The sequence below is a fragment of the Tyto alba genome, unplaced genomic scaffold (assembly GCF_018691265.1).
Source record: "Tyto alba isolate M040663 unplaced genomic scaffold, T.alba_DEE_v4.0 Super-Scaffold_23, whole genome shotgun sequence".
Classification (NCBI taxonomy): Eukaryota; Metazoa; Chordata; class Aves; order Strigiformes; family Tytonidae; genus Tyto; species Tyto alba.
This window is the reverse complement of record NW_024881297.1, coordinates 23,941,671-23,958,235: the sequence shown is the minus strand read 5'-3', so window position 1 is coordinate 23,958,235 and position 16,565 is coordinate 23,941,671. Positions and strand designations below refer to the sequence as shown.

The 16,565-nt window shown below is 38.7% G+C and overlaps 1 protein-coding gene across 4 annotated transcripts in view; it reads left to right on the top strand.

Moving 5' to 3' along the window:
* The window catches only part of CSGALNACT1 (chondroitin sulfate N-acetylgalactosaminyltransferase 1), a 44,305-nt gene that overhangs the window by 10,448 nt on the left and 17,292 nt on the right, over positions 1 to 16,565 (top strand). For 2 of the 4 annotated variants that reach the window (XM_032997760.2, XM_032997761.2), the window contains exon 3: positions 15,320 to 15,576. The exons of 1 other annotated variant lie outside the window; for it this stretch is intronic. The gene's annotated coding sequence lies outside the window, so the exon portion shown is untranslated. Of the gene's footprint in view, positions 1 to 15,282; positions 15,577 to 16,565 lie in introns of those variants that run through there. One more of the 4 variants, XM_032997762.2, reaches the window with a different exon arrangement.

The following is a 16,565-nucleotide window of genomic DNA, read 5'->3' as shown; positions in this document are numbered from 1 at the left end:
AGCAAGCAAGAATCATACACAACTCTTTACTGACACTTTTTCTATTACACAGAGCAGTTCCCTTTGAGTTATGCCTATTTTGTGACTAAATCTTTAACTGTTTTTGTCAGCACACTGTGACTTTTTCTTAATTTTGATCTATTTTTTGATTGTATTGCATCTTGCTGGTGATCCAGATTAAAATGAACCTTTCACTTAGGCTCTTCCCACACTGTGGAAGAAACAGAATGAGACAGACACAGGCCAGAATGGTAACACTGATAACCTATAAGGAACTGGGAAGTTCCTCTTGTGTTCCTGGAAAAGAATCTGGGTTCAAGGATTTTAAGGGATGGTTCTTGTTCCCAGATGTCCCAGGAGCTCAGTTAGGAGTCCAGAATACTGAGTTGAGGTTGGCTTTGGGTCACAGAGCAATTATAAATCCATGCCAGAGAATTCCTCAGAAAATGATTCTTCCAGATGGCTTGTGGGAGATATCTAGGCTATGTTTTGACCTTATCTTTCAGGATCTGTTGCTGCTCACCATGGCAATGGGAACATAAGTGGGGAAATGCTGGTGGTAAATAAACACTGATACCTTTGATTCAACTGCATCACTGGACAGATGGCTAAGAGTCTGAAGCACAGAGCTGTGGGTCTGGGGAAGGAGGCAGAGCTGTCAGAAGTGTATGGGGAGACAGAAAACCAGATAGGGACACCTGCCTAAGGTCAGAGAGAAGGGCTAAGATTTCTAAGATGAAGATATGTAGCGGTGTGTCTTTCCTGACACTTGTTTTTTTTTTTACCCTCCCTTGGCTTATTAAGTTTCTGTGAACAACTAAAAGATGTTCTCTTTCTGAAGTAGCTTGGCTGAGTCACTCCATTTCATAACAGTCACAAGTGCCCAGAAAGTTTGTTGTAGCTGGATTCAGGCCCATTGGGACTTGCTAAGATAAATATACTTATTGGAAAAAGGGGTGTTAAGAGCTTCCTAGCCCAGCCTTCCTTTGTGAAGAGGAAAAGCTGAGAGTCCCTTGCTGGTAGAGGCTGCACAGGGAAAACAGGAGAGTCACTTGAGTAAGGATCCCAGTCCACTCCTCACTCCTTCATGAGAAGAGGTGTCGTTCTGGTCTGATCCCTGTTGTGTTCTCTAAGGCTCTCTTGATGTTCTCTGCAGATATGTATGTCTTGAACACGTGGAGTTTTGGTTTCTTTTTCCCCCAAACACATTTCAGAATCCAAGCCAGCTGCTACAGCTCCTTCCCTTCAGCAAAACCGCTTCAAACCATCTTGAGGTTTTGTGGCTCTTCATAGCTGTGAACCTACTCATAGCCAATTTCTTCACATTGCAAGGTTATTTTAGCAATATGATTCTAAGTGGTTCCCACAAGCAGCCTCATCTTTTATCTCCACTTGTTTACTCCTCAATTCTTTCTTCTAAACACATTTTTCCATCCCTTCAGCAAAGCAAAGGGAGTTGTGTGTCCCCAACTTGGACATATCAGTGCTGACAGCCAGACTGGAGGAATGCTTGAGGACAGCATAATCTACAATTTAGCCCAGTCCCTTCTGTTTCCTAGAATGAAGGTTTCAGGTTGGAGCACGTGGTTTGTGTTTTCACAAGTGTATGGCTTGTTCGCATGCATGTGGTCTGAGGATTCAGCACATGAAAATCAGAGCCTGTAAACAGCCTGCCACTTTAGGAAATCAGGCTGTGCTGCTTGTTTACTTTGAGTATAAATGTCATCTTGGCAGGCGATACATCTCTCCTCTTGCATACACAAACTTTGTAATTTGGTTGGTGAGCTTAAATGGCATAGGCTTGGCAATGAATTTTGAAGTTTATGTTTCTGTTCTTTAGTGACCATGAGCATGTGATGCGAAGGCGCAAACCAAGTTGGTGTTCTTTGGAGCTGCTTTCTGATGTTCTGCTACTAGCATATTTAATCAGAGGGATTTGACATGTTAAGATTGAGTAGAAGAATTAGGAGAAAAAGAAAATGGTTATTATAATTTTCAATTAAGTTAGGGCATGGACTGGTCCATGGTTGCTGGCTGTGGCATCTTGTCAGATGGTCTACTTGCAATGTTCATTAATAGCAGTTACAACTACTGTATTGATGTTTTGGACTGATGCAATACTTTGCAAAGAATCAGTATCAGAAACACAGATTGATATTCAGCAGTTAGTACTGTTCTAAGCCTTGGAAAGAACCTCAATAATTTTTTCCTTTAAAATGAAACTGAAACTTCCACAATAAGTCATTGTGACATTAGTATTTTTTTTTTTTTTTTTTTTTTCCGTTTAGCTCATACATAGATACTCTCTCTAATTTTTCTTCCAAGTGATTTGGGAAATAAGACAAATCCAAAGGGTCCTGATTAGGTTGATGGCATTCCATAATAAACAGAAAAAGTTATTGAGAAAGTGAATATTTACAGGAAAAAAAAAAAAAAAAGTATCAAAGGGTAACTAAATGTATCCAGCTGTAAGGCTATGAAAATAATTTTCATATTGTGTCTGCTGTGCCTTTGAAATCTACCTAGGAAGCATAAAATCAGAGGTGTGAAAAGGTTTGCTTTCCATCACTACAACTGACTGTTGTTTTCAGAAGTAAATTATACTTTGTAAATTCTGTCTCATCTGTCTAGTATCATCTGATATCAGCAGTTACTGAAGTCACCTGTGCGACTTCCTCATGTTATTTGACAAGTGTTAATAAGCCGTAGTGTCTATGTTCTTTATGTTATGTTCCTCTGAATAGTGAGATAGAAGTGCTTTATCCAGCATATTTTATCTACAGCACCTGGAAGTGTTCCTTGATGGTTTTCTGGTACAGTAGAACTAGTGCTACATGATACAAATGTTTGTCTTCTAGTACCATGCCATCATACCTTAACTCCTTAGGGAATTTCCCTTTTCCAAAGGAAAAAATTTCCAGTGACCATCCCAGTAATATCCTTTTTGTGGGATTACTTTTTTTTTTTTTTTTTGTTATATGTTTCCATGTTTCTCTAATTAAATTCAAATTCTAGCTCTGCTTTCACAGTACACTATCTCCTTTTAGCAACTCCTTTGTTTCAAGTAGCCCGACTGTTCGGTGTTTTAGTTGTGTGAGAAACCTCATCTAGTTACATCATTGCAACACTGGTGAAAAAAAAAAGAAAGTGGTGTGTCCTTGAGAAAGCTTTCCGGTTGTTCCCAGTGGTGGATACAGTGTTTCCCAGCTGAGATTGATCAGGTGTTTATTACACCAGGAAATGAGCATGCTGGGGTCTTCAAAATCACACTCTTTTGGTGTAGAAAATTTTTTAACTGAACAAGCTGGGCAGTCTTTCACAGGTATGGTGGAAGCATTTTCTGGTTATTTTGTGATTTTTTTTGACACCTTTGCAGACTGAAATGGATCAGGCCTGAGAACTGGACCTGTGTGATGAATCTAGCCTGTGTTCTGCAGCATCGTGCTGAAGTGTGGATTTGGGCTGAGGGAGGGCTGTGTTTTGCCAGTGCTTTGGAGCATGAGCGGTTGAACTTTGTTTATAGCTTTGCAGGCCATAAAGTGTGTTGCTAAGAAATGCTCTATTGCATGAGCCTCTGGTGGAGTGTGTTCTCATGGAATGACTCTTAGCTGGAATCACTTAAGAAAAGCAGGCTGCCTAAAAGCAAGTCTTCTTGCCCATTACAGTGAGTTGTCTTTACTTTCACCTCCCTTGGATGGATAGTAGGGACCCATATCTAGAGGGTCCTCTGCGCGCAGTTCAGCATCTGAAGAAACCACTTCTCAGCTGCTCCTCTGGTCTCCCTTTAGCCTGTGAATCATTTTTTTCCTGTGCTAATGGATATAAGAGGGCCCATCCTATAACTGCAACCTGTGTTTTTTGTCTGTAGCTGTGCTCCTTAAACCACAGTTTCCCACTTATAAAGGAGAGTAGGCTTTCAGGGTGTGAATTTCAGGGGGCATCTGCTCTGGAAGTCAAGAAGGATCAGATAGAGCCTCCACCCAGCAAAAGGTGCACACATCAAAATAGTGAACCAGAGGGTGTGCAATTCTTAAAAACCAGGAAATGCAAAATTATGCTGTGAGATTCTGAACGAGGCATTTACCTCACATCTACTCCTCAAATTCCTTCTCTCTGCCCCTGTATGACAGATTCATGTGAATTTCCAGATCTGCCAACAGCTGAGGAGCCTCGCTGTGTATCTGCAATATGTGCACAGTGATTAGTTCTAGGCTCCTAATTTTGAAGGCTAAAACGAGATTCTGGAGGAATCTTAATTTCAGGGTATTTACAGTTTTCTTACTCTTTTTCCTCTGGGCTGGAGCCATAGTTTGTACCATATTTAAAGCTTCTGGGCTGATTGCCAGCACTAATATGCTGTTTTAATAGACCAGCCCGGCTGGTTCTGCTGGGGCTTCTGAAGTGGCCTGTGTGTGTTAGGGAGAATGAAGAAGCCATGGGCCACTCTGGTATTCGATGCTTTGCTGTTGCAATAGATTCACTGGTGGCCCAAGTGGACCTGACTTCCACTGTGCAAAGTGTTGAACAGTAAGGAACATCATTGTTTGGGAGAGGTTTACTGCGTAGAGTTAAAAAATGTGTAGAAAGAAGACCTAAAGAGTGCTCAAAGAGTGCTAGGAAACTACATAACTTTCATCTGGAGTAGACCCCACTGCCTGGGAGCCCAGCTGTTCTGAAGGGAATGCAGCAAGACCCCATGAGGAGCAGTTGGCTCTGACATCCCTGATAATGATGGCAATATTTGCTACTCAAAGTCGGGCTGAAATGGTTTTATTTATTTAACCATCTGTTTGCAATAGATTCTCACCATCTTTGTCTCTCATCCACAGACTACTTTTATATCCGTATGACACATTTTGCTGTTCTAACAGCTTCTTAAAGGATTGTTATTTTTAGACTTGTAATAATGGATGTATGCATGACTCCTCAGCTAGCAAGCAGCTTGATAACACAGATTGGTGCCTGTTTCTTGCATTTCTTATATTTTAAGTCAACTGTACATTTTGAGGTAGAATATCTAGGATAAAGTGGAATCAGGTGTATAAAACTAAAGGGGTCAAGAACATCTGGTTTTCATTATATTCTTTTCCTTTTCTGCTGAGTGCATGTTGGGTGTATTTGACTTATTGAAGATATACTGTACTGTTGCACTGCACAGCTTGCATGATGTCCAGTAATTCCATACAAGTGGCTGAAGTCAGAAATAAAATGAATAAAGAACAGAATACTGGATTAGTCTTACAGGAGGCAAGTCAGTGTGTCAAAGTTATCAGGTTTCCCACTTGCTGACACGTTCCCTCTGTTGAGCTGTGGTCTTCTGCAGTAATGAATACACTGTAATTATGTAAAATAAGTTAGTTGGCTTAATGCGACGATGCTTACGCATAGCTCTTCGGTGATATAATTGTGTGGAATTGGTGGTCTAGGGGAGCATTTGCCCTAGCCATCCGTAGACATCTGACAGACTAGGTGGTTAGGTTAGCCATGTAAATTCCCTGGGCTCCCGTCAGGAATGTGGTTCTTGCTGTGTATAGATGGAGTCAGGGAGATAATTCAGTAGCTGAGTGCAGGAGCCTGACCTTAGGTAATGTGAGTAGGTCTCTCAGCATGCGTGTCTCACAGTAAATAAGGGAGACTTCTGCCTATGATAGTATCCTTTTCCCAGTTGGGTTATCTATGAGATAATTATGTTCTTTGAATTTTCCAGTTATTTTTGAGGGAATACGCATTTCTTTGTTATTTTTCACTGCAATTTAATAGAACTGGCTGAAGTATTAATCAAGAAGAATAGCTGTTAGAAATGGTTGTCCTCTTTCAGAAGTAGCTAAAAACAGTACTTAAACAGCTAGAAGTGTGTGGCTTCTTTGACGAGGGAGGAGATGGAACAACACCAATTTTGAAGCAATGGAGGGACAAAACTGTGTTAAAAATCCAGAGGAGTAATGAAGAAGTGTAACATTACCAAATAGGACAATTGTTTCTTGTTCTTGTCTGTTATAAAATACAAACTTATGTTTAGGGAGTAGGTTGATGATCAAAATTACAAAGATTAAAAGTATTTCTTTGCCATACAAGACTTTTTCATACCTTCCAAAGCACTTGGTAACCTCTGAGGGAGGCAATGTAGACCGTTAAATGGATGGCTGATCTGCTCTGCTCTGTCAAGCAGCTTCTCTTATCTATATTTTCCATTAAAACCACAGGGATTTCCCTCAGCTTCTCCATATTTACTGAAGATTTTTTTTTTCATGCTTTCTATGAAAAGTCAATCCGAGTGTGTTGTCAAGGGTATGTAACAGGAGAATTAAACAGCCACAGTCCCTCGTGCATACTCTTACCTAGCCCTTACAAATTCTCTTTTTGTGGGAGTTTTGTTTAAACCAGGTATGAGTTGCCTTTTTTCACTTGCTTGACATCCACATGCTGACATCATTTGGTTATATTTCATTCTTTCCTATAGGATCTTTCAGCTAGTGTTTTCCAATTAACATCTTCCATCAGCAGTTGCTTTCCTTCCTCTCTTAGGCAAGAAAGTGTTAAATTCTCTTGTCATTTGTTCTTAAGATGCCAGTCCTGGAAAACTCTGCCAGTTAAATCGGCTGCAACTAGGAAAAGGAGATGCTTTCCCTTCAATAGGAAAACCATCATTCTTTTAGGGACCATTAAAATACTTGCTGTGAGAAATTTTGTTGCTGTTTCTAATAGCCCTTGTTGAACTAATTCTTTGGTAACAGAACATTGTACAGAGAGAAGCTGGTAGAGGTGTAATGATGAAAGAAATACAGGTCTCACCCAGTTTATAGGGAATCCTTCAGGTATTTCATTAGTGTGACAGTATTTCCGTCTCTGACGTGTAAGATTGCAGAAACTTTATTCATATGTACTCCTCAGTTAAGTGTTATAATTTATTAACAATTAAATTGATCAGAGTAACTGGTTATAAGTATAAGGTCTTTAACTCTTGAGACCTGTAATCCAGAATGTATTGCACGATTACAGTAAAACCTTAAAAGAAGTTAACGGGACAATGTACACTTGTAAGAGGCTACAGAAAAAAGGCACATTTCATTTTCCACAGGTTAGAAAACAGGCAGACTAGAGGACATTGGCTTGGAGGCAGGAATATCTTCCTCTGAGTTAAACTGCCATGGGTTCTTGTTGAAAATGGTATGATTTTCATATTCTACAGAAAACTGTATTAAGAGGAGGGGAAGGAAGAAGTCTGTAAAGACACAACAACAATTTCTTCTTTTTATTTCATTAGCTTGTGCAGTTGTGCCAGCACACATTCTAGCCAATCTTTGTTAAAATAAAAAATAATGTTATCACTTGCAGGCAGGTTTCCATATGAACAGAAACAAAGACTCAGTAGCACGAAGCTTTATCTCATAAGCAAACCTCTTTTCTTCAAATATTCTGGTAGGTTATGAGAATTATACTCTTCATTATTATTATTATTATTATTATTATTATTATTATTATTATTATTATTATTATTATTATTATTATTACTATTATTACTATTATTACTATTATTATCATCATTACTATTATTATCATTATTAATACTATTGTTTTCTGAAAATCTTTATAAATGCACCTAATTTCAGGAAACTGTTTTTTTTAAAAAAGATGATCTATCCTTAAAAAAAAGAAAAGAAGTTGGATTTGCATTAACTTTGATACATGACTTGTTAAATCAAACCTTTGTGGTACAGTGAGAAAAAAAATGCTATAGTGTAAGTTCATATTGTGTCTGTTATTTCATAACTTTGCATGAAACGTGCTTTGCTTCTGATTGAAGCCTGAAGTTGTTGTTTTAAGAGATATGCTCTCTGGAACCTTCCAGGAAATGCTGACCTGACTGCAGGGTGTACTTCTCTTGTGTAACAAAAGAGAGGGGGGAAAAAAAAGATAGCTTGTACTGGCAAGGGAAACTGGGTTTACTTATGTCATTAATCAGCTCTGTGTTAGAGAATCAGGATGCCTCTTGTCTGAACTGTTAACATTTAACATGTTTCTAGCTGAATGCCTGTTTTTTAATAGCTATTGACAACTATGCAACAACTGCAATTAAAATCTCAATTTTTAAATCTACAGTTTTAATCCCAGATACCAATAGAGTTCAATGAGGGAACTGAAATTTCTTGATGACCAGTAAGAACTTAAATTATCTTTATGGTTGTAAATGACTGTATCAACTGCAAATTAGTATATCAGACTACTTGTTTGAAATGAGGTATTTTATAAAGAAGTTGAAAGCATAGATCCGATTTTCAATATGATTTGATGATCAGAAATGAAATCTTAGAAACCAAAGCAACTGTGAACAGGTGTCTCATTAACACTTGGAAATGTGGCTTGGATTACTTAACTAAACGATGTAGAAATGTGATGACATTTTTCATAAAATTAAAAAAATATTTTTTCTTATAACTATTTGACTAAACCTGATGTTTTCTGTGGGCCTGTGTACATTCTGGCATTTTCAAAGAAACCTACAAAATCTGACATGAAGTGGAAAGTTGAAGCACTGCGATTTGTTAAGTTAAATCAAAGTAGACATTCTCAACCTATTAAAATATTTCTTTTAAAAATAAATCCATATAAGTGATAGAGTATCATACAAAGATAAACATCATCTTCTGTGGAAATCAGTTGACCTAGGTAAAATTTTATAGATAGCTGTGTTTTGCAAGATAGTTCTTTAATTATGGTTGTCTTCAGGTTGTTTTCGGGTCCTTTTTGGAACAAGAATTTCATGGTCAAGTAGATAGACTGCACAATATTAAATATAGAAAGCCTTCCTTTCTTTTTCCCCTCTGCCTGGACTTTTTCTGTGGAGACTTCGCTGTGATTTATCTCCTCAATTTCCAATAATAAAGAATTGGTTAGTTTAATGATGTAGTCAGTGAGATTGAAATATTATGTAAGCCTCGAATAAAAAAAATGAAAAATATATTTGGAAGCTTTCTCTAGAAAAAGAAAAAATGTTTAACTGAAATGACTGAAAAAGCTGGGGCCTTTCAGAGAATTGCTAGTAAACTCTTTTCTAACATATCAAGGAAATGCTAGGTCTTTGACCAAAACCACGTATCAAAACAGTGGTGATGAACTAAATGGGACTCTGTCGCACATGTTTCATAGTAAGTGCTAACCTGGAGGAGGAAGGAAATGGGGGATGAGTCAGGGGACTGGCCTCTTCCTGTCAATCAGTACTGACCAGAAAAAAGAGCTTGGGGGTTGGTACATGAGCTATGAGAGCTGTTAATGCTGTATGTTTTAGAGCTGTGTGTGGAGCATGAGTAACTTGTCTCAGTACTGAACTGGGTTGCCAATATTTTTTGGTTTCCTGATTATTAATTTGTAGTCTGAAACTTGATTTTCTTTTGTACTGTAAGCCTTATCTGAACAGTGGTCTTGGCCAGCAATAATAGTCCCCACCCTGATAATTCTTGCACATCTTAGATAACATACCAAACCCGTTATACCTTGTCTACCAAGATGTTTTTTCTCTTGTTCCCTTTACTGTTAATTATTTTATTTGAAGCACTGCCTTCACACCATGCTACCCAGCAAATTTAATTTGAAGTACAGGAAGCACAAAATTTAGGGCTCTGTATTACCATGAGATTATAACACTAGACTTGTGGGAGCCAGATGTCTCTCCTCAGTTCCCACATGCTGAACTCAGATGGAGGAATCCTTCTCTGCTGTCAACTCTGCTGGAGTCGATGAAATTCAAGTCCACCATCTAGCTTGGTACAGGGGATTCTACCTGTACCAGGGGATTTCTGGCAAGGAAAGGAGGAGGGAATCTCCAGGTTAGACTGGATTGTTCAGACATCTTAAAACTATATTGCTACCTTACAAGGGCTTTGATAGGATAGGGACCTTAAGTCACTGTTGCTGTACTTTATCACCCAACAGCTTTTCTCAAAGCAGTGGTCTTTCATTGCACTTTGCAGGTGCAGCTGATATGCTGGTCTGATGGCAACTAAACATATGAGTGTTCATATAGCCCTGACTAAAGCAGTCCTAGATAAATATGAGTGTTCATATAGCCCTGACTAAAGCAGTCCTAGATAAATATGAGTGTTCATATAGCCCTGACTAAAGCAGTCCTAGATAAATACTGTGACATGCTTTCCACTCTGCAGCTCAGCCTATCTAGGTTTTCCTGTTTCTGAACACAGCTTAGTTAGGCATGTTAGTGCATTTTTATCAATGGATAAATGACTCTCCTGCTTAATTATATATGTGCTAAACCCTTCACTGATTCATGACCTACATCACAGGTCTGTGTGCATGCACTAGGCTCCAGATGTCATAGAAAGTTTGGCTGTGGTACTGTGTGATGCACGTCTGCCAGAATCCTTAGGGTTCCTGGCATAAAGTGACATTAGTACATAATTTGTACAAAAAATATTTTAAGTAACAATCATGTGACACAATCATGAACAGATGGGTCTAAACCCAATGACCACTTATAATGTGTTCCTACGTAGGTGTAGATTCCTTCATTTTTACAGGCCTTTCTGCTGCAGACCTGAGCTACTTTTGTAAGACTGTGGTCATCTTTGTTCTTAAGAGGAATCACTGTTCTCTCCTGTGGTGGCAGTCAGTTTTGTTTTGCTTGTGTAAATCACTGAGTATGTGTGTGTAAGCATTTCAAAATTAAGTAATAGCATTTTTTCCAGGTCCAGACTTAAATGGATAAGCAAAATCTATCCAACTATTTGTTCTAACCAGCAAACACTAAAGGATTTTGTGTTCTATCCATCTTATTATGCTGACTCCAAGCCATTCCAGAAGCTGGTATAGCTTGGTCTTATGTTAAAACTGAGTTTAGACTTTCTGGAAGCTCTCTATATGCCAAGTGGTTGTTGAATTAGATCTTAAAATGGAAAAAATTAGGGTAGCATCTTTTAGTTGTTCCCTGGCTGTAGCTTGTCCTGGTTCTATTAGCTAGTTTCCTTCAAAAAGAAACCATTCTTATCGTGCTGTTATCCTTGGTGTTGTGTAGGGCTGTTGCAGCATCCTATGACTGGAGTAAAATGCTCCTCTTTGACACATCTACAAAATGGAGATGGCACTCACCTAAACGAAGTTAAATTGAAGGTCATGTTCAGAAGGTACTGGTCTTCCAGATAAGTTGGACGTCTCGGCTGTCCAGCTCAACCATTAAGTTTTAGGACTGACAATTATGATGGTTTGTTAATTGCTCTTGAAAGACCAAGTTAAACTCCAGGTCAACTCAAATGCATATTTTTCACCTCCATTTTATCCAAGTTCAAAACACTTTTGGAGCAAGGGAATTTCTAAAACTTCAGGTCAGAGCTTGCTAATGAGAAATGGTCCTTTAGAGAAAAGCATCATCGTCGTTTCTTTCCTGTGGTAGCATGGAGTCGGTCTTTGTGAGTCACAGCATTTGTGAGTCATCTCTTCTCTGCATTTTCTCTTTGGATCTTGTCAGGGTGTGCATCTGTCACATTGCCTGCTGGAGGATAAATAGAGTGGTGGAAACTTCCAGGAAAGTCCTGTAAAGGCTTTAGGAAGTGTCCCATAGTACTCCTGACTAACAACTGTACTGAAGATGTGTGGGTTTATATACCTACAAGTCAATGTGTTTAGCAGAGAGGGGTAGTGTGTTGTGGTTTTAAGGTGGGAATCCGAGTGTCTCGTAAAAAATAATATTCCTAATACAGATTCCTGTAATTGCTGGTTATTGGTCTGTGGAAAACTGCCCACGTCTGTCACATATAACATTGTTCTGGGGGAGAGAAAGTAGTTTTGGGAGTGTTGTTGCAGTCACTTAAAGTAATAGTTCTTTTTTATAATAAACAATTACGTTATTGGTGTGTGGCAATAATTTTAGATGTTACATTAGTTCTTTTCAGATGTAGCTAGTATTTAATTGATGTTTAACTTTTGTGGTTTTTTGCTTTAAAACTAGTTTCATTTACAGTGGAGAGTGGAAAGCAATGGTGCTTTCACTTTTGTGTGTGTATCCACATTGATACACCCACACACAGAATGTGTATGCACTGGGAGGACAAAGGGACCCCAGTAGTGCTTTTGAGTGTTTTTTTTTATAATAGAAATAATGATACTGTAGAAGAGATAATTATTACTGGATTTCTACTGTAATAGAAATAATGACTACTGTAAAAATTGAAGCTGCTCTGGCACATTTACTGCATATAACAGCAGAAGGCTTTCAGAGTGCCTCTTGGTTTCTGTTCTGGACTGTCTTTGGGAAAGTCACCTTCATGGGCACTGAGACCACGTGCAAGTGGATGGTGTAACGCAAGTACACATGGACCTCAGAACTCAGCTGAAGTGGTGTAGCAGACAGTGCTGTTAAGTACTGATTTACCTCAATAAGAGGGAAGCAATTAAATTAGCAGCACTGGGGTCCAGAGTACTAATGGAGGAAAAAGTTATAACTTCTGCATTGGTTTTGTAACTTTCAGAGTGAGAAGTCTATAGCAGTATCTTGAATGTAAAACCAGCTATTTCTCAGTTCCTTCACAAGAAGAAAACAGTATTTCCAGGAACATTAATTCTTTTGAGAGATTCTTGTTTTGTTTAAGACTGCTTCTAATAGTTGTTGTAACATATATGCAGGATGATCAAATTGTAATTGTTAATTATAGAGGGGAACAGTGTAATTGTCTTTCTGTGGGCAGGGTTAGATACTGAAACTTTTCTCTCCGAGAGTATACGTGGCAATGCAAGTAAGATTTTCTGTTGAAGATGATTCTGGAATAAAAGATTGAGAAATGAAGATTTTAACAGTAAGTTGTTTAATGTCTTCGAGTATTGGCATTTAGCATTTTGATTCTAGACACTATTTCTTAACAATCCTTTATTTCTGTTTCAAGTATTCTATCAATTACAAACCAGATGTCAGAATTTTAAGTGGTTTGTCTGGGATGTGCGAGTGTCAACCCATGAGGGAGCAGTGGTGTGGTTTTCAGCAGGGTACAATACAGGAAGGCTACAAAGGTGCACCAATCAGTTTATCAGACAGTTTATTTTCTTTATTTAGCCTTTTGTTTAACTCAGCCTTGGGCAGATGAACTGCACTTGAGAAGTAGTTGAGAAGTCATAATCTGGCATTAAGGATAAATAATTTCTTTTTGCATTCCTTCCACATGCACCTTAAACACTTGTGTGAGACTAGATTTTAATCCCTGTGACATATTCCGTTCTGCTGAGTGGCTTGAATTTCTATTGGGGGACCAAGAGGGCAAAAATCTTGTCCCAACATTTAAAGCAAACTGATTTGTCTGCAGTGCTATGTGCAGTCTTTATAATTAAAAGTTCAAGGCAAATGCCAAGTGGCTGCAGAATATTTTTTTTTTTTTTAATAAGGCACTTAAAGTCTCGGTGAAACATCTGTTTCCTCCTCCCCACAGCTTATTTTGGAGATTAATATGATTCTAGTGAAATCTCACTGTGACCTGTGCTGCTGTTCAGTGAAGATGTTTCAAACACCTACACAAAAACTAATTGCGGCTTCTGCCATTTACCGCCTCTATTAAAAAACAGCAAAAAAAAAGGAATTTCAAAAGTTTTGTGAAATAAAATGGTAGTTGACAGTCTGACTTACACCTGCAGCAGGAAGCTGTGGCAGAAAGTACTTGAAAACATGGAATTATTTGGCATTGCCCATGCCATATGTGCTGAGAGATCACTGCCTCTGCAAATGTGACTGTTCTTTTGCCATCCATTTCTGTCCTCAACATGAAGAGCAAGGAGAATGTAGAGCTCAGAGGGGAGATACAAGTATAGATACATGTTGTTTTGAGATCCTTTCTTCTGCACAAATTCTCAGTTTGGATTTTGAGAGTCAAAAATTCAGGCTTTAAATACCTTGTCTTTTCCGTGCAGAGATAAATTTCCTGTATCTCTGTAGTCCATTAAAAATCCAGATGCTGGTGAATAATAGCGATGAGTACATACCAACCCAGAATTTCAAACCAACCAACTTTCATAAGTTTTGCCACTCCCTATGACTGGGCGCTGCACCCTCCCTCCACTTTGGAGAAACATTTGCACAGTGCTTACAGTGATGATAGAACCCGTTTCTGTGTTTAGATCATTTTTGGGCCCAGGCTCCTTGAAAACAATTGAAAAGCACCTCTGTGAGCTGGGCTGACCTCTGGCTGGGCTAACAGGTTGAACTGAGGCTGAAGATGTTTTACAAACAGATAATTTTTTTAGAATGAATGTCCTTTTCCTCAGCTGTCGGACTAACCACTGCACATTCGTTAAAGCTTCTCTTTGCAAATAGGCTAATACTGCTTCATGCAGCTGACTGCTGTGAAATACAGAGGTGTTTTTGTCAGTTCCTGGAAAAAAACGACATTTCAGTTTGTCTCCCCTTCATCTCAGTTGGTGTGAAACTGTGTAGGTCTGGTGAAATCAACAGAACGGTTGTTAGGAGGAGTTACCATCCCCAGCTTTCTGGTACTGTCTGTGCAGCTGAGATGCTTTAGCTGTGACCACCTTCAATGTTGACTTAAAGTAATCTGCTTTTTTTGGCACTGACATGGATTGGGACTGCTTTCACAAGCATGCCCATGAGATAGTAGTACAGTAACAGCTGTATATTTAAATGTCAGTCACTGTAAGGCAATGCTACTGAAGCCAGCAGTACAATTTAATAAGACAGATCTAGCAACGAAGGGCAAGTAATGAGTGCTTGTTGTCAGGATGCCCCCAGTTGTGATGGTAAAATACCCGTGAAGAAGGTGGAAATCCCCACGGCCTGAATTTCTTGTTATGAGAGTGGTGATTCAAAGGACAAAGTAGCTCAGTTAATTTGCTGTCCTGATGTGTGTTTAAAGATGCATCTTTGGTGAGTGAGAATACAAACCAGAAAACTAGATAGGAAAGGAAGAGTACCCCGAAGAGAGACCCGGTATGTTTTAGTGAAGATAGCTATATATACACACATATATTTTAAGGTCAACATTTGGAGAGCTCTTTACCCAAAACTCAAATCTGTTGCTGCTTATAGAAATGAAATTGTGTGTTTATCTAAGCCATTGAGATGTAATTTCAGTTTATACCATGTTAGCACAACTAATCCTTTCAGTGATGTTCAGCTTCTGCCAATTCAGTCAATGGACTAATTGTGTGAAGTGAAGCATACAAGCACAGCAGTGTTTTATGTACTACATCTTACCACTTCCTGACCCTGTCTCACTGCACACTACCTTCTTGCAGTCTTCTAGCCAGATCTGTTGTAGAGTTAGAAATGCCCAGATTATTTTTCCCTGCTTTGACAAGCTCCTTTACATTGCAGGAGGCCAGCTTTTATAGTGCATCCATAGGAAGCGTCTCCACTACAGCCTTTCACCACGCAGGAGACAGACTGAAGATGTAGGCAGCTGGCAAATGTGAAAGCAATGAAGAGGTGTTCTGAGGTTGACAGTGCTTTTTATAGTACGCACGTTTTCTGGGAAGGGCATAAGAAGGGAGATAAACAGGAGATGATTGTGACAAGCTGAAAAGTAGCTGTAGCAGACCAAGATATTCCAAAGAGAAGATCACAGCAAAAAGGTAAGGGCGCCAACTTCATCCTGTCCTTTTTCCTGCTGCTTGAATGTTTTCTTCAACATCAGCATTTCTTCCTTTGAAAATGCTGACATTTTCTGCAGAATCCTATAAATACTAAAATAGCTATTCAGCATTACTTTGAGAAAAGTACAGTAGTATTTTTATAGCTCAGTCCAGCCCCCTCAATTCCTAATCTAAAAGTTTTTTTTTTTCTAGAAGATCTGCTTACTGATAAAATATTGATAACACTTCAAAGATCAGAAATACCTCTGCGAAACTGCTGTAAATAAAGTAATAGTCAATCAAGACACAGGGGGAAAGTCATATAGCAGTTGATAAGCCCTACAGAAGACTTTGACTCGAGACTATAAATAACAGAAAATAATTCTGAAACTCTTATTCTTAGATAAACTGTTTTTACTTAAGAGTCTGCTGGCAAGGATGTATGGCTGAAAGGACTTTGAATCTCTGTTGTCAAAAGTAGTGTTATAATGTCATGCATGCATCCAAGGGGAGAATATCAAGGGATTAATTTGATTGTGTTTGAGTCTAACAGTACAGCATCACAGTGCAATCTAGGATGTTACTCAGACTTGGCCTAAGTCTACTGTCAGCTGAGTAAATGATTAAGTTCCTTGCATCGACATGGATTTGGGCCAAAACTGAGGGATTTTGAAAATCCCACTGGTGTTCTCAGTGCAATTGTTTGAATGTAGCTTATGGCTAGATCAATATTCCTGTTCAGTCGTCTATTTTTTCTTTCCTGTTTCTAAGTATACTTGAGGAAGTCTTACGGTCAATGATAATGTTCACAGTTTAAAATTCTCTTATTTTAAAAAATACCTAAGCTGCCTTTCCCTAAACCTTCTCTGTGGTCATGATTCCTGCACAGAGACCATATGTGGAAAACACAGTAGTACTGTACATTGTTGCAAGACTTTTATAACATGAGAAACAGAAGAGGGCCTTAAAAGGATAACATAGTGTGACAT